The following is a 19524-nucleotide window of genomic DNA, read 5'->3' on the forward strand; positions in this document are numbered from 1 at the left end:
GCTGGGCATACGCAGGTGGGCCCACGTCCACAGCCCTCTGTGGCACCCGTCACGGGAGGGGATGTGCACATTAAGGGACAGGGATATCGCTCGTTGATGAGTGGGGCTTAGGTGGGGATTGGTTGCGGTCCCCCACTGGTGGCGCTGATTACCTGTTGCGATGGGTAATCTAGCAGGGCTACACACTTCGGTGTGTAGTCAGTTACTGTGTGAGATCGGGAGACCGGAGGAGGATGATGATCTGCTGGTTGCGTTTTGTACTTGTCTTACTTTGATTATTCAGTAACTGACCCCGTTGTTGTTTTATAAAATCTGTGGTGATCCATTCGGGGAAGGAGAGCAGATTGTGACAGGTGATGCAGTTCTTTAGCTATGGGATAGTTATAGGGAGTCATCACTCGAGTCTAGCTTCTGTTGTCAAGAGACTTAGTTTGCATTCTTTGTAGTTGTTAGACATTTCACAGTTGTACTTTGGTTTGGTTTTTGGAAACATGTAATCGTTAAACTCAGTTGCACTTAATTAATGTGTTTTGGATTGTTAACTTTGATATACTAACCTCGGGCAACCGAGATGGTAACAGTCTTTCATGCTAGGGTAGTCTTTGGTAAGGTACCTTGGTATGAGGGGGTGTTATAATTTCACTTTATTTATCTACTTAGGCCTCTAGTGTTGGTCTTCTCTTTGATGCTTGGTCATTAGATGTGATCCATTTAGCTCTATTTCGCTCCATAAATGTAAGGTTAACAATCCTCTCCTACCAAGGACACAAAACCTCAAAGAATTTGCAAAATGGGAAACTAAAGATAAGAAATGACCCTAATATATGCTATAAATCATGGAAACGAGGCTAATTTGGGGACTAAATGTGCTCAAATATGAGTCACATCAGGTTTGCATTTAGAGTGGTCTCTACGACCATAGCACTCATGTCCTAAACCCATTTTCATGTTGTTGTCTAATTGCTCAGTTAGAAAATTTAGGACTTCCCACTTATCATGAACCTTTGTAGCGTGTAAGAGCAGTTCCTTTAATGATTGAATTTCTTTTGAACATTTAGAATGATCTAATTCAACATATTTAGAGGAATGATTCTCTTTATAGTTGTCACGAAAGTCCTGGAATCTTTTGTTAAGAACACGTACCATCACCGAATGTAATTTCTTAGTATCAATAATAGAGTTTTTGATTCCTTTAACTGCTGATTTAGAGAATCAATTTCTTTCTTTTGATCTGAAATAACAGCTTCTCTAGATGTAGCTTCAGATATAAGAAGCTCTTTGACTTTCCTCAATTCTAAAGTTATAGCTTCATTAGCTATAACTTTGGCTTGTAGATGCTTAATGTTGAGTTTTAGTTATGAGGTTATAACTTCATTAGCTATAACTTTAGACTCAATAACCTTTTTGTCGAATCTGAAGTTGTGGCTATATTAGCTGCAACTTTAGATTTAAGTTTCTTAGCGTTAGTCATAAGAATTTGATTCTCTTCAGCAATATCAAGAATTTGTTCTTTCAGTTCTTTTAATTCCAGATCCTGATCGTGACACTTATTAAGAGATTGCTCGAAGTATTCTGTTAAAGAATTCTTAGATAATTTTTTAACTTGTTTCTTAAGTTCAAGATAACTTACCCCTTCTTCTTCTTCATCTTCTGAGTCAGATTCTCCTAGAAGACAGTACTCTGACTTTGAGTTATAGGTGTCATCGTCACTTTTTGAAATTAGGTCAAGACTGATGTTGCTTAAACACAGATTAACAACTTCTTCATCTTCAGATCCTTCGTCATATTTTGTGTCAAGGTCTCCCCAACACGAGGCTAACATGACTTGTTTGAATTCATTTTTGGTCTTTTCGCATTTTGTCTTGTCCTTGATTTTATCCCATGTGGGACAGTCCTTGATCATATGACCGGACTCTCCGCACTTGAAGCATCCTCTATTGACGAAGGAAGTTTTTGACTCAGTTGCTTTCTTATTGAAGGATTTATTGTTATAGGAGGGCTTTGTTTGCTTATTTCTAAACACTCTCTTTTTGAAACGTTTGGCAAACAGAACCGTATCTTCCTCAATGTCAGATTCGACCTTTTCATTTTCTGGGGCTTGAAGAGCCATGCTCCTATTCTTACTTGGCTCAGCATCGGATTTATCTAGAATAATTTCATGAGCCATGAGCGCTCCAATAAGTTCCTGATATGACAAGGAAGTAAGATCTCTTGATTCCTTCATTGCCGTTACCTAGGGACGCAACTTTTTGGTGAGACTCCTAAGAACTTTTCTGGCAATTCATTTTGATGCTAGAGAATTGTGCAGACATGCTATCAAGAGATTCGTTTAGCTCCACTGTAAAGAGCTGGTATTTTTGAATCAGCAAGTCAATACGATATTTCTTAACGATTGTCGTTCCTTCATAAGCTAATTCAAGACCATCCCATATTTCCTTGGTCGAGGTACGAGAAAAAAAAACGATCGAATTCGTTTGATGTCATGCCGTTTTGCAATAGGCTTATCGCTTTCGAGTTTTTCTCTGCTTTCTTGTAATCAGCCTCCACATAGCCTTCTTCCTTTTTCTCATAGCCAGTGCCTTCTGAAGATCCGACCAAAATTTTTTTTGGTCCATTTTTAATAATCGCCCAGCACTCCTAAACATGTCCTTTTATGTAGCGTGTCATCATGTTCTTCCAATGTCCATAATTCTTCCAATCAAAGACGGGACACTTAAGATACTTGGAGTCCATTTTACACGTGTAAGGCAGCGGAATAAAAAATTATCAATAAACAAAAGGATAGACGGATCAGCCTCTTTTCGGTTAAGCAATCAAGAGCGCGAGGCTCTAATACCAATTAAAGAGTCTATCGATCCGAAATACTCAAGAGGCGGGGGGGGGGGGGATTGAGTATCTAAAACTTTAACCCACTTTTTCGAATGTCCGTATGAGCGTGACTTAATAATTAATTACTTAAAGTTTATTGATTAAACTTTAATAATAAAAAGAATGACACACATGATTTTGAAGTGGTTCAGTTTCACAGATCGAACCTACGTCCACTATTCTCGATTAATAGTTTTAGTACCTTTCTACGGATTACAAAATTACTAACCCACTCGTACAACTAACTCTAGTTGTAACTCAAATAAGTATCGTTAAATACTCGGTTTTATCTAACTTACGTTAATAAGAAAGCACTTGATTGTTCTTCTAAGTGTTCACGCAATTGAACGAGTAAGAAACAATGTTTAAGTACTATTATCTAGTAACGTAATCTTACTGAATAATAAGCAAATTAAAGCACGACTTTTTGTATAGATTTTCGAATGCAAAAACAAATAAAATACTTGATTAAGAATTTTGACTCGATTTGTTTGCAAAAGATTTTAATATGCGAAAAGTTATTTTGAAAGATTAAAGCACATATGTATATATAGTAGAGGAGGCAACTAGGTTCTTATTCGAAACCCCAGTGATGCTGTGAGGTAGGATGATTTGTTTCACAAGAAGCAAATCTTATCTTTCCTTAATTTAATCCACAAGATAATTCAAATAAGTAAATAAGATAAATCTAAATAATTTTTTAAGATAAAATATCTTAAGACATTCCATTCTAGATTTAACCTAATATATTACTTTCACAAGGAGTATAGTCGATTAAGAGAAATGGCTCATAAGCCCAACTCTCTCGACAAACCCTAGTCGAAATAAAGGGTGTGGACTTAGGGTTTATGTTTAAACAACTTAGCAAACCCTAGGTAGCATGACGACTCATAAGTCGTTTTACTGACCAATAGGATATATGTAAATTATTAAATCTTAACCCGCATCTTTCCTTAATTATACATACATGTATTTTCAAAAATATATAGATAACTTTTGAGCTTTCAAAAATTAATTTTAAAGCCTTAAAATCGTGCCTTTAACATGCAATCTAATGTTATAGCATAAATAACAATAACATTAAGCTTGGTAAGTAAAGTTATAGGTGAAATGGCTATAACTTTACCTTTCCAATATTACTTCCAAAGATACCGTCATCTGTCCTATAGTAGCTAATCTTCCTGGAGATCTTCAGTGGTAGGATCATCTCTTCATCTGGATTATATGCTCTTCATCTTGAGATTCTTATAGACTTGATCATGTCTTTTGCTTGAGTGATCATCATTCTTATGAATGAAGTAGTCACAATGATGCTTTAGGAATATTCAATGTTATAACTCAAGCAGCTATAAAATTACTTCAATGATACTTCACAAATCTTCAATGTTATAGCCATGGGCGCTATAACATTGATTGCTATGGTAACCTTTATTAAATCTAACAAAGACTAACAAACGATTATGCGCAAGAGTATGTATATATATATATATATATATAAAATAAATCACACTAGTCATTATCAAAAGAAAACATATAACTATATGGTCCAATACCCGGCAACGGCGCCAAATTTGATAAGGCTAAAGTCGTATCACCTTAGTAAAACAAAAATCCTATAATACTACTAACAAATAGCTAGCGGTAAGTAAGGTACCATATCCACAAGGAGGCGGTGATAATCAGTTTGTTAATGTCTAAGTTCGTCTTTAAAGTAACAATTTTTGGGGGTTTTGATTGTTTTATTTCTAACAACTAATAACAAAATAAATAAATAAGACGAATTCAATAATATTAAAAGGGTCTAGGGATTAGGTTCACTAGGTAGTCATTCGAGGGTGAGATTGAACTTATTGATAGAGCAATTTATATTGTTTAAGGTCATAAGATCGATCGATTCTCATATGTCCTTTAGATCTAATTTAACATGCAATCACTGTCATTAAATTAGTTCAATTCAGTTGTCCTAGACTTTACTAGTCTTAACCCGATCGGTGAGAATCCTAGTTTATGTACTACTAATTAATTAACCCTGCAGAAGCTAATCAACTATATTCAAACCAACAAGCTGAACAACAACAAAGAGCAATTTAACTATCAATTCATCAATATAATCCTCCTTTTAACAACCTAGATCCCCATTCACCCTAGATAAGAGAATTAGCTAACTCATATTAAAAGGAAGAACAACAATAGTAATAATAAGAAACATGATGGAAAACAATAAAAGATGAATAACGATTGAATAATAATTATTGAAGAAAGATTAGAAACAATACCGTAATAATAATGAAGAACAAGCTTAAATCCGAAAGTAAGAACAAAACTAAATTAAACTAAGAGTATTTGAGAGATTTCTAGGGTAATTCTACTGTAGCTACGGAAAATAAAGCGTAAATAAACTTAGGGTACGAATTAGATATTTATAATAAAACATAACCGACTTAAGGAAATTGCGGAAAATTCTAGAAATAATAGGATCCTCGATCGAGCCTATAGCCACTCGATCGAGTACATAACATCCTCGATCGAGCCTATGCTCAGTCGATCGAGGAACCATCCATCTTCAGCTCTTTTTCTCGTGTTGTCTTCTTATTAACTTCTCTTCCTTCATTCTTATGGATTCCCGTGCCATGCTTCATGTATTCCTTCATGCCCATTTCGCGATGACATTTTATTCCTTTGCTCCTCAAATGCATCATTCCTGCATTAAACATCAAATAGCGGAAGTATCGACATTCTAACATAAAAGGCATGTAATTAATATAATTTAGCACGAAATCGTATCAAAAGTAATTAAGGGGACGCATAAATATGTATATAATTATGACTTATCACTCTCCATCTTTTGATCGTGTTTTCAAATATCCCAAAAAATTCAGTGACCGAGCTGGTCTTTGAAGCTTGGAAACACATGGCATGGTTTGTGCTCTCACTTCTTTGGGACGATAAAATCTCAGCTGAAAAGTATTGATTGTTCAATGCAGTGCTCCATTTCACTCTATTTTTGAACAATCTCTTAAACCATGAATGGTTCACTAACTCATATTCTGTGAGCATTTTACGCCATGTCTCCTCAAATTCGTCTCATTGTAACAACCATTGAGGCATTTTTTGAATAAGTTTTGGAAGGGTCGATCACCCTTTAATTTACCAAAGTTAGACATGACGTTTTGTTGAATGTGCCATTGACATAGACGATGTCTCGTTTGTGGATAAACATGTCACAAGTTTAGCATTAATAGAACTAAAGACATATGTTGTTCTGTATAATATAAAGGATGACATATACCATTTAAACCCTACATGTGACCATGTTAACAATACTTAATTGGTCTTAAGACAATATGGCCAAATGTAACCATATTAGCATATGTTTATACAAACTAAATGGTCACAAAATGGCCACATTTATGGCAGAATAGGCTGACATGAGGAAATATGACACAATGTAACCATGTTAAGTTATGTTAGTATTCACCAAGATGGTAGCATTGATGTAGGAATGTGGTGACAAAAGACAATATGGCCAAATGTAACCATATTAACATATGTTTATACAAACTAAGATAGTCACATTTATGGCAGAATGTGGTGACGTGAGGTATATGACGCAATATAACCATGTTAACTTATGTTAGTATTCACCAAGATGGTAACATTGATGTAGGAACGTGGTCACATAAGACAATATGACACAATGTAACCATGTTACCTTATGTTGCTCCACACTAAGATGGTAACATTGAGACACATTCTCCTTTAAACAAATATGTAACCATGTCTATGCACGTCATATTATGAAGATGTCAATTGTATAATCATCATATAATAGCTACATATGTGTGATAAGGTGTACTTATAAACCAATTACGTTAACAGCTCCAATTATGTTTACATTTCAAGAATTTTTTTTTGTACATTTCTTTGTTAAGGTGGTGACATTTTGAAAAATCACTTACATGACACCATGTTTTGTTTATTATGTCTACATGTTCAGAATTCTTTAAAGAATAACATAAATATATTTATCAGCTATGGTGATCACATTTTAACAGTAACTTATATGTTCGGAACTGATATTATCTTAGTCTAAAATATAACAATTCTTTGGGTTTATGTTAAGAAAAACGTCATAACATGTATGCTCAAATATGGTGACAAGGTGATTTCTGAAGATTATTGTCATATTAGTCAAAAAAGGTCATACCTTTTCAATGGCATTTGCTATTGCTTGGTTTTGGTCAGTGAAGATTGAGACGGGACGAACATCCTCACCTATGGAGTCATTGAAAACATTGAACAACCATTCAAATGATTCTTCCCTTTCGTTCGACAGGAAAGCACAACCGAATATGACGTTCGACCAGTGATTGTTAATACCAACAAACGTTCCACAAATATTTTGTGCAATACATCGTATCAAATATTTTAACATCCCCGTACAACAAATAGTTCTCTCTCATCATCGCATCCCGCCAGAAAAGGTTACTTAATCTTCCTTTTTCGTCAAACTGAACACGGAAGAAGAACCTCGGCTCCTCCGCTTGCCTACTGGTCATGAGGTTGATCAAAGTGGCTCCATCACCACCTTCAATTGATTTTATCTTCAATCTGTTAACATAATTAAAATGGTCTAGCTTTGTGTGGCCAACAAACGCATCACCCCGAGCCCCTGCCACAGCAACCCTGAATTGGACTGAAGGAGGAACATGCGCTTCAGTCATTGCCTTTATTACCTCACCCTCCGCTTCTGTGATTTTACGCTCCGACCTATGATGATGCTGCCACTGAGGGGGTGTGAAAGGGTGATTATGTTCGACCTCGTGCTGCACCACCTCTCATAATCCATCATTATTTACTTGTGTCCTAACACAAGCTTGACATTTACATCGAGTAATATTAGCATTCCTAACATTGCTAGTGAAGACTTCAGGGGCCCCATTCAAAACAACTTTACTCCCGTTCCCATGTTCTCCTTCACAAGAGCATATAAAGTATCTCTCAATCAACAACCTGTCTTTCACGTCGACCCTACGAGATGTTGACTTCTTGATACTGAATCCCTTAAGTTGCGAATGTTTCTTATACAAGCTGAAGATGTGTTCCCATTTTGTAGCTTTTATTCCAAGTAAACTACCGGATAGATCAGTACCTATAACAAGAGAAACGAAATTTTAAATATCATCAACAAAGAAAAACATTTATAAGAAAATAATGACTATACAAACCTTTTCTCATAAGCATCGTCACAAAGTCTTCGTCTTTACCATCAAAGAAAACACCATCAACAATCTCAACATCAACAATTTGATGATTATTTTGATCCTCTATTGCAGTGTTCTCTATTGTCGTGTTCTCTATTGACGTTTTATCAACAACAACCATTTTTTGGTGAGTAAAATATGAAGTTTTGATGATAATTGGGATGGATGATTATAAAGATTTCAGGGATAAATATTGAAATTTTAAATTTGTTAAAGTCGATGAGGGTTGATGGAGGAGAACTACATGCTGGAGATATGTGATGGATTTTTGACGTAAAGGAGAAAGGGTGGTATTTTTCATGCATGATAGCATTAAATGAACTTGTACCCTATGTTCCCCACTCACAAATTATATATATTAAACTAGTATCCACTTACCTTGAAATATCCGACCCATACTAGCTAATATGATATCGATCCGCCCCGTCTCTCATTTGTGACGGATAGCGTCCGTCACAAATAAGAATTTGTGACATTCTAAGATGTGTCCAAATCTTAGGATTTATCCTAGGGCGTAACAATGTCTTTTATTAAGAATTTTTTGTAAATGGGTTAACAATAAAAGGAAAAAAGAGTAAAAATGCTCGGATGAAATTTAATTAGCAAAATGGGTTTAGAAGAAATGCAAACTATCGTGAAAGGAAAACGCCATCTCCAGTGACTTGTTTCAGCTTTGGCACAAATTTTCATTATATAGTATCCCTCTCACAAATGAAAGTAGATACTGCAAGTGGGTGGAAAATGGATACTCCCACTTGCCCTCCCACTTTAATTTTGTGAGAGGACAATTATCCATATATAATGAGACGGATTGCAGTTTTGGTGTGTGTATTCTGTCGCAAATGTCAATGTGGCGAATTCAACTTTTTCATCGTGTAAGATTTGTTGCATTATTTAGTGAAATGGGGTTGTGCTATTTTATAAAAGATTAAAACTACCCATTAACATGAACTAGTGTGTTACTGGTCGGAAAGTGACGGTGTAGTATTAGGAGTAATAGTGTGGTGTCATGGGTGGTGGCGGGAGTCGCCCAAAAAAAATGAGAAGAATTTTAAGGAAATTTGTATGAATACAAATATCAAAAGGAAAAATTAACTAGCATAATAGTACCTAAACATAGAGAATTTGGAGTTTAGCTTAGATAGATTTTGGAGTTTTCGAGTGCAATTGTTTTGTAAATTTTATTGGAATGACAACATATTTATACAGGATAAGAAAGTTGCTTAAAGATATAACTTTGCAGCTCTCTAAAGTTATCTATACATTGTCGTATACTACAAAAATGCTAAACCCTTACTCAGCACTATTTTACGGTTCTTTGTGAGGGGGCACTCGTAGGTGAAGAGGTGAACTTTCACCTTTATTTCTAAAATAATTACAACACTCGCCCTTGAATACTCATCTTTCATGTACAAGATTGTATGTTTTATATGCTTTCATAAACTGCCTCATTAAAAACCTCATGCAACAAATATGGCTTTATATCGTAAGATTTGATTACTTTCATTGCATTTACGGATAAAAACCCATTTGCACCAAACTGGTTTTACAGCTTTTGGTGTTTGGGTCACAAGTCCAAAGACTTCTCGCTTTTCAAATGATTTCAATTGTGACATCATTGTCGCTTTGTATTTTGGCTAGTTATCTCTTTGTCGACATTCTTCGACAGATTTTTGCTCAATATCATTATTATAAATGACAACTTCAGCAGCAATAATATAGGCAAAAATGTCATCAATTTTTGTGATTTTTCGATCCTACTATTTTCGTGTATATGCGTAATTCATCGATATTTCATGATTATCAATATTCTCATCTTCTTCATTAAGTACGTCATCATTCCCTTCAATAGGGATTTTGGTGGCATTTTCCACCTCTTATACTTCTTTTTCTTCTTCACAACATGCATTAATTTTCTCATTAGTAGTGGGCATTCTTTTGGGCTTTCTAGGTTTAAGATCTTTTGATCCAATTTGGCCTACCACGTTTCTTACAAATAGATTCACATACCAATTGATTTTCCAATTGTTTTGAGGAACTTGAATTCTTGACAGAGCATTTAAAGCAGGTATATGTGACTTTGTCACTTGTTTTATATATGTAATGCATCAGGGAATTGATTTGCTATGTTTTGAAGATGTATAATTTTATACACTTCTTGTTGATACATACTTGACTTAGGGTCTAGATAAGATAGTGCTTTGGCATTTCATATAATTTCCTTTTGACATGGAATTATCTTATCTACCCCTAAACAAGGGAAATTTATTTCAGTAAAATGACAGTCATGAAACCTTGCAGTGAAAAAGTCACCTGTCATTGATTGGTTCCAGATATCTTATGATGGATGGAGACTCATATCCAACATAAATTCCCAGTTTTCGTTGGGGGCCCATCTTCGTGCGATTATGCGGCACAATCGGCACATCCAAACATTTTTAGATGTGCAATACTAGGTTCCTTTCCGACTACTAGTTGCATCAGAGATAATACATGGTTAGCAGTAGGCCTAATCCGTAGCAAGTTTGATGCATGTAAAATAGCATGTCCCCAAACAGAAGATGGGAGCTTACATTTCATTAACAATGGTCTAGCGATCCATTGTAGTTTTTGTTAGTGATTCTGCAAGCCCATTTTTTGTGTGAACATGAGTTACTAAATGTTCTACATCTATTCTGAGTGACATATGATAGTAATTGAATATTTCAGATGTTAAATCTCCAGCATTATCAAGATGGTCTGGAAATTATGCCCTTAATCAAATGTTTGTGCCAACAATTTGGCAAAGGCAATATTTCTTGTGGTTAACAAACTAACATGAGACCGTCGAGTAGATGCATCAATTAGCACAATAAAATATCGAAATGGTTCACATTGTGGGTTAATTAGTCCACAAATATCTCCTTGAATCCTTTCTAGAAACATACGAGATTCAATTCTGATTTTACTTTAATAAGGCTGATAATCAATTTGTCAAGTAAAAAAGCTGTACAAGGTTCCTTAAACCGTGGAACTTTAACTTTAGTTAAAGGATGTCCAGTTGAGCTTCTGATAATTTTTATCATCATGTGTGTTCCTAGATGACCCAACCGATCATGCCATAAGGAATAAAGCTCTTAGTTGTCTTTTTATTAAATTTTAGACACCAAATTAATTTCAAATGGACGTATTATAACAACCCAGCCCACCACCGAAGTAACACAACCCCAGTAAGATGTGTGACCCATTATTTATCCTCATTTAAGCCAAAAAGCACAAGGCCTTGTTACTAAGTGGTGAGTGGAATCCTTTATAAACATATCATAAGTTCCTTATTTTCCCGATGTGGGACAACTTTTCTCTCGGGTGTTACAAACTCCCCCACGTAAAGAACACAACGTCCTCGTTGTGCCTTAAAGCTGACCACAACCAAGCCCATATTCCTTCCCCGTTAGGTTGGTGACCCGAGTAATCCTGACCACAGGCTCAACATACGGTCGCAAGGTTGCTCTGATACCATTTATAACAACCCAGCCCACTCCCGTTGTAACACAACCCCAATAAGATGAGATGTGTACTTTGAGCCTATTATTTGTCTTTACTTAAGCCCAAAAGTACAAAGTCTTATTACTAAGTGGTGGGTGAAAACCCTTATAAACATATCATAAGCTCCTTATTTTCCCGATGTGGGACAACTTTCCTGTCAATCTGTTAGGGTGTTACACGTATATTAGTATAATATAATACAGAAGAGTACCTTGACATTTTTTCAAGTATGTCTTCTTACCATTCTCCATTTTGGTAAGACACATATACTCCATATCATTTGAATCATTGGTTTTTATATGATAACCATTTTTCCTTAAGTCTTTGAAACTTAATAAGTTTTTAGGAGTTTTACTCGAATACAGTGCATCATCTATTATGACTTGTGTCCCTTTTGGCAGCATTATACAAGTCCTTCCTGAGCCTTAAATTAATGTTATAACACCCACAATTGTGGTAACATTAGCCTTAATAAGCATTAATTTAATAAAATAAGCTTTATTGCTCAAAATGCTATGAGTTGTGGCATCGTCAATCAGGCACTGTTCTGCACTGCTTTGTTGAATTCCATATCTTCAATGCAAATAAATATGAATAAATTAAACAGTAAAAGAAAATTCACTTTATTTATAATACGTTCGTGCTATATTACCTGATACTTCACACAAACATGAAAAAAAGGGAAATATTTTACCACCATTATTATTTATTAACAAACTTTGTTACATAAATTGAACTTATACTGATAGCTCGGAGACATTATCTATATCATCGATAAGATAATCAGACACATCTAAGCCTGGAACTGGAGAAGTCTCTTTCATGAAGTTTGCTTCAACTTCCTTTCCTTTTCCCTTCTGGGAAGCTGTATAAAGTGTAATACTGTGGTTTTATGAGCTGTTGGGTTCTCTATCGAGTAAGGCTTACTCTGTCGAGTAAGTTAGTTTTGCGTTCTGGGCAGTGTTCTGCCTGATGGGTACTCGATCGAGTAGGGAAAACTCGATTGAGTAGGCGGTACTCGATCGAGTACTTCAGTTACTCGATTGAGTTGGTTGCGTTATACGGGTTTTTGGCCGGGTTTTAATAACAACGCGAGAATGATCTATAAAGTACATTTCACCAGTTTCTTTTACTTTTTTCTTTATTCTAAAAATTTCACAAGAGAAAATAAACTATGTTGAATCCTCTCTCGCATTTCTATCAAATCCAAGGGGGTTGAGTCGTCGGATTTCGAAATTATTTACACCTTGAGATCGTCGTATTTAGGTAAGATCCTAGTACAGTTTTTATGTTGATTCGTTAGTTTTGGTTAAACTATAATTGGGTAATTCGAGAGTATTGTTGATGATGGTTGGTAATTGTATGATTATATGTTGAGAGGAAGTGATTTCGTAGAGGAGCACTTTTGATCTGCTGCTTGTGCCGATTTGTGGTGATTACATTCCAGGTAGGATTTCCCCTACTCAGTTATTATGTATATAATGTTAGATGGTTGTTGGTTGTGGCATATGATTGTATCGTAACTGATTTTGATATTGTAGATATTGTAATTGGTTGTTGTTAATTGTTTGTGGTTCGCGAGTTGCGCCCTCGGCTGAGTGGGGTCACTTGCGGGAGTGGCTTTGTAACATCCCCTTCTTACCCGGCCAAGGTAATTGGGAGATGTTACCATATCGGTTTCCCGAGGCAGTGAAATCGGAATTACATTTAAGAAACTTTATTAAATAAATAACAACTTTAGTTATTACAAATATAAACTAATGAATAAATGAAATACAACTCGTCTATGACTATGTCATCTACCTAGTGACTATGTACTCGACTCCAAAGTCCGTAGCGCGGCCCGAATCCCGATCACGTCAACAAGCAAACCTGTACTTAACCTACTCCCCATATGATCAGAAATATCATATGGATCGACAGAGGCCACCCCGGAAATAGGTGACAATTACACAGACAGACAAATGTCAGTTTTAATAAATAAATATAGTGTAACTCAACTCAAAGTGTGTGAGTATGCAACATGACTAGAACATGAATGAGACGCTATCAAACAACAAACACTCCGGTACTGGGACACACCCAGACGTACCCACAACCACCATGGTACCGGGACACGCCCAGACATACCGACAACACACTGGTATCGAACACGCCCAGACATACCAACAACCACAAATAGGTACCGGAACACGCCCAGACGTATCGGTCCGGAAGCCAACCGGATCCCCTGCCAGACATCGTGTCTCAACCACACGAGTCCCTCCGTAACTCCAGCCATTAATATACACATCCCAGTTAGAGTGGGAAGCTCAAAGAGGCGACTTAAGCGTAAGACGGTCTCCCAACCGTCTTACGTCTCCAAAACAACAACAACAACAACAACAATGACAACAATAACAACTCCAACAAATATGATAATGACCAATGCATGAACCACAACCAACATATCATAATCATCCTCTTAATGATGTGATTGCCACTTAATATGTTATAATGTAAATGCCCTAATTATTTAAGATTTACTACAACGTCAACATAAACAACATCACATTATTGAAACCGAGTAGGATTAACCTATCTTTAGCATACTCCAAAGCTAATCCAAGGCAACAAGAATCCGTCTCATAAAACCGTCTCATCCGACAATAATCACATAATAACAATCATAATACATCCTAATCTATTTTACAATACAAAACCCCTTATTATTATCCTCTAATTACCCATAAACACATACTAATTACTAATTAATCAACCCAATTGAAAACCCCCAAAAGTTAGGTTTATAACTAAAACAAGGATGAGTGGGAATCGACTTACAAGTGTGGATGGTGAAGAATAAAGTGAGATATTCCTTAAAGCAAGCTTGAATCCATGGTGGAAGAGGTTTATGGGGGTTTTAGAGGGAAGGGAGAGCATTCGGAGAGATAAGGAAGAAGATAGAAATAAAATAGGAAAAGGAAATCTTAACCTTATCCCGTGTTCTGATTCATCTTCACTCGGTCGAGTGGCGAGTCCACTCGGTTGACTGTTACTCACTCAGTCGAGTGTCACTCACTTGATCGAGTGTCGAGTCCACTCGATCAAGTGAACCTCACTCGGTCGAGTGCGGCGCATCTCTCAGCAATGACCAGTTTTCGTAAATTAGTCACTTCTCACTCGTTTCTTGGTCATTTTGGAATTACCGTTGGAATTGTAAGAGAACAAGCTATCACCTCCAATTGGAATCACATTAATATCATGTCTAGATATCAAGTTATGACAGTTTTAAGAGGACTCTTCTATAGACGGACATTATAACAACTCCACTAAGCCTAGTATTCGTTATACTCGGTCTACTCGGTCGAGTGAACGCCTTAGAAACTACGAGGTATTACAATTTTCCCTCATTAAAAAGAACTTCGTCCTCGAAGTTCACCTCACTCTCTCCTTTCCTCAGGTCTCCTCAAGTTTCATCACCGATTCCCATGCACTCTCTTGTACCTCACATGTCTATCAACCGTATACGTTCTTTTATAAACATCGCACTCATCCCAAGGTTCTTTGTTCAACTCTCATTACTTTCTCACATTCCGTACTTTCTCTTTCCTTAACTTCTGAATTACTACCTCCACTCCCCCTAAAAGAGAACTTTTACCCGAAGTTCAACTAGCAAACCTCATAACGTGATCTTATACGCTCATTACTAAATTCAACAATTAATTATGTTTCGGGTTCAACACTCTCTCTTACCTATTGCAAATCCATTATCAAATCTCATATCGTCTTATGCCATTGCTATAATCCCACTCTAGAAGCCTCTTTACGGGACCCCACTTACAGCCTCCCAAAGATCAAGCGTCAGGTCAAATCCACGATTCCAATCTATAATCCCATACATAACTTCTAACTCATGTTGGTCATAAGCATACGTATCTATCATGGTGTATAACTCGATTATTATGTCTTTATATCGCGTAAATTCTCGTACTTCCACATGTATGCACATCAATCATGAATATACGGACTACAAGAAACAATCAATTAATACAAAAAATACTCGTAATGTGACTAAAAAATGATCAACATTCCCATTTCCGGACAACATGTCACGCATATACCGCGCCAAATCCACCACATGATCACACATGTGTTTTCCATATCCGTTCTCATCCATCATCAACACTTCTGCAAATGATCACTACGCTACACATAACTTTCATATTTCATCTTACTTTTACACAACCAAATCAATCATGTCGATTAACACATAACAAACAAGATTATCATATCATTTTTATCATTAATCCACTCATGTCGAATCAACAATGTCCATTTACTTGTAAAATACCAAGCCATGTAATCAAACGTAAACAATTCACGGATATCCCCCATATAAGGTCAACATGCTCATCTGATGTCATCAATATTTAAGCATATTTAGTCCCCGAATTAGCCTCGTTCATATGCTTTTTAGTACATATTTGGGTCATTTACTATCTTTAGTCCTTTGTTTTGCATATTCTTTGAGGTTTTGTTTCCTTGGTAGGAGAGGAGTGCAAACCTTGCATTTTCTTCGCAAAATAGAGCTAAATTGATCGAATCTAATGACCAAGCATCAAAGAGAAGACAAGACTAGAAGGCCTTTGTACATAATGTAGTAGATGGGCAATGATGAAGAAGATCCTTGCATCCCCGACAAAATCCCGAAGGATTGTTGGAAGAAGAAAAGAAAAAAAGAAGCTGGACTGGGATCCGAACGTCTCACCCCTCAGGACGCTCGTCCAGAAGCACCCCATGCCGCTCGTCCAAGCTGTCAGGACGCTCGTCCAGAAGCTACACAATCCGCTCGTCCCGACCTTTTGGACGCTCGGATTGTTCTCCAGTGCAACACGTCCTCTTCTTTCTTCATTCGAGATGCGCATATTTTTGAAAGACTAGCTAAAAGGAGACCCGCATCTTTTCTTGAGAGGAGCGATTCCTCAAGGACCTAATCGTCATTTAAGCCTTTAGTAACCCTAATTTGTGCACCTAATCCCCACTATAAATACCCCATTAGTCTAATTAGATTATCATGTTCTTCTTATCAATCTTTAGTGTAGTTTATATTATTCTAATCTCTCTTTAATCTTGTAATCAACTTCTAATCAAGTATTAATACAAATCTCATTTCCTTAATTTCTCTATTGTTCATCTTTTATTTTGGGTAATTGAAGATTATTTGGGTTTATTGGGAGATTGACAACCTTCCATCAATCATCAAGTACTTCTACTATTCTTTGCATTATTATTTTGGAATCATCATTAGGTATAATTCTCTTAATCCCTTTTTAATTATTGTTAATCATCTTCATTTATTCATCATGCTTTGCTTTGTTAATATGATTGACAACCTTGTTAACATGTCAAACTTGATAATGAGTGAGTAGTTTCCTTAACTAGGGTTAATGGAGAATTAGGGGAAACCAACATGGGGGATGATTCATGCTTAATTTAATATTTTTTCATAATTTATTTGCTTACTTGTTGTGATCTCAACTTATGCACATGTTATGTTTGATGAAATGCGAGCCTATGAATCCTTGCATTTTTTTACCCATCACTTACCTTTTCAATGAGACTTGTAAGACATAAACCAACTCAAGTCTCATTAGACCATGCATATAGTTGAGTAGGGAGGATTAAGTCAACTTGTAGGTGTTGTACAATCTAATCGATTCGGCTCCGGAACCCAAACCTTTCTAGGATTGTAAGATATAAACCAACTCGATCCTATCACAATAATAAGTGCTTGCTTATAATTTGAGAATATGTTTGTATGATCAATTCTCATGAATCCCATATGAACCCATGACACCATAGTGCTTTTAATCAATTGTTTACATCTCATTTTAGTCATCTTGCTTTTTTACTTTTATTGTTATTTAGTTTAGCGATCTTCTTATCTCAACCCAAATTGTGACACCCCTAGACACCACTACTTGCAATCGAAAATCCTACATCAATACCTGTCCCTTGGGATCCGACCTTTACTTGCCTGTTTACTAGTAGTAGAGTTGTTTGTGAAGTTATAAATATTGTTTTGGTCTAGGTGCTCCTAACGACAAGTAACCTTTACTTGCCGGGGACGGTGTTAACTTGATTTGATTTTCTTTGATTGTTATTAGTTGTGTCTTTCTTTGCCTTGGGGAAGTAAAACTACTCAAGGTTTGTTCTAATTGTTTTCGAGTTGTTTGATATTTTGCATGTCTAGAAGATCACAAGGTAACGTTACCCATTGATCACGAAATTGAAAGGACTTTGACAACCAATAGAAGACTTGCTAGAAATACTTTGAGAGGTATTGGTGAGGTTGTAGATATTCAACCAAATACTATTGAGTTCATCAACCCTTTTGCAGGATAAGGTGAGGAGAACCCAACACAAAATCAACCCACAATGCCTAAGTTTTCATTACATTCCGTACCAACCGAGGAGAACCTACCCAATGGAACTCCCACACCACAACACTTAACCGGAAATTTCATTGCAAAATCCGCATTTATCCAATTAGTCGAAAGAAGCCAATTTAGGGGGATGCCTAATGAAGACCCTCATTCCCACATGAAGACTTTTTGTGACTATTGTGATGCGATTTCACAAACCGGAGTGACTCAAGACCAAATTCGATGGGTCTTATTTCCTTTTTCTCTAATTGGTACCGCGAAACAATGGTTGAAGAGCCTTGATAAGGCTACTCTTGGAATTGACTCTTGGAAGAAGTTGGCTCTAGCTTTCTACAAAAACTTCTACCCTCCGGAAAAGACTAACATGCTAAGAGCTCAAATTACGGGTTTTAAGCAAAGGGACGAAGAATCCTTGTATGAAGCTTGGGAGCGATTCAAAGGAATTTGTCGCTCATGTCCTCATCATGGACTTAGCGAGTGGTTCTTGGTACAACAATTTTGGAATGGTCTTTATGAAGACTCAAGAAATATTCTCAACATGGGATCAAATGGTATGTTCACCGAAGTTGACGATAATCAAACTTGGAACAAGATTGAGGAAATGGCGGTCCATAATTCACAATATAGTAGACCTCGCAAGGCTACTAGAGGAGGAAAGCATGAAGTGGACTCTATTACTCAATTGGGTGCTCAACTTAGTGCTCATATTGATACCATCAACTTGAAGTTTGAGAAGGCTATGGCTAAGCATGAAGAAGCCTCAAAATCACCAAAGCATTATGCTAATGCCATGGTGGCATCTTCATCAATCCCAAGTGGGATATGTTCAAAACCCTCAACCAACATACACCCCACCTCCCATGAGAAACCAAAATCAAAGACCCTTTTACAACCAAAACCAAGGTTATCAAAATCAAACTCCATACAATCAACAAAATGACCAAGGTTTTGATGTTCAAAAAGCGGTCCTCTAAATGCAAAAGAATCAACAAGAATTTTTCACTCAAATGCAAAAACATAGCCAAGCAAAAGACATCGCCATCAACAACATCCTAGCCCACACAAAAATGTTGGAAACTCAAATGACCCAACTAGCATCTTCAAGCTCTCATAGACAAAAGGAGCAATTACCACCTCAAAGTAATCCCCCAAGACATGAAACAGTTAGTGCCATTCACTTGAGGAGTGGTACGAGATATGAAGGGCCAAAGAAGTAAGTTGAGGATGAAGTTGTGGAAGGTAGTGACAAGGAAAGAGTTGTGCAAAACTCTAGGGAAGAAGAACCCACCATTCAAGAAGTTTCAAAGAAAAGTGAAGAAAAGGCCAAAGAGACAGAGCCCATTGTGATTAAACTTCCATTCTCCAGTTGTCAAGCTAAGCCTAAGTTTGATGACCAACTTGGAAAATTCATGGAAATTGTGAAGAATTTAGAAGTCTCG

General features: G+C 36.5%; 1 non-coding gene across 1 annotated transcript; it reads right to left on the reverse strand.

Annotated features, from left to right (window-relative positions):
• Positions 1-18449: 18449 nt before the first annotated feature.
• Positions 18450-18556, reverse strand: LOC141616309 (small nucleolar RNA R71). Its single transcript, XR_012530665.1, has one exon. It is a non-coding gene; the product is annotated as a small nucleolar RNA R71 (small nucleolar RNA).
• Positions 18557-19524: the final 968 nt, after the last annotated feature.

The sequence above is a fragment of the Silene latifolia genome, chromosome 11, assembly GCF_048544455.1.
Source record: "Silene latifolia isolate original U9 population chromosome 11, ASM4854445v1, whole genome shotgun sequence".
Classification (NCBI taxonomy): domain Eukaryota; kingdom Viridiplantae; phylum Streptophyta; class Magnoliopsida; order Caryophyllales; family Caryophyllaceae; genus Silene; species Silene latifolia.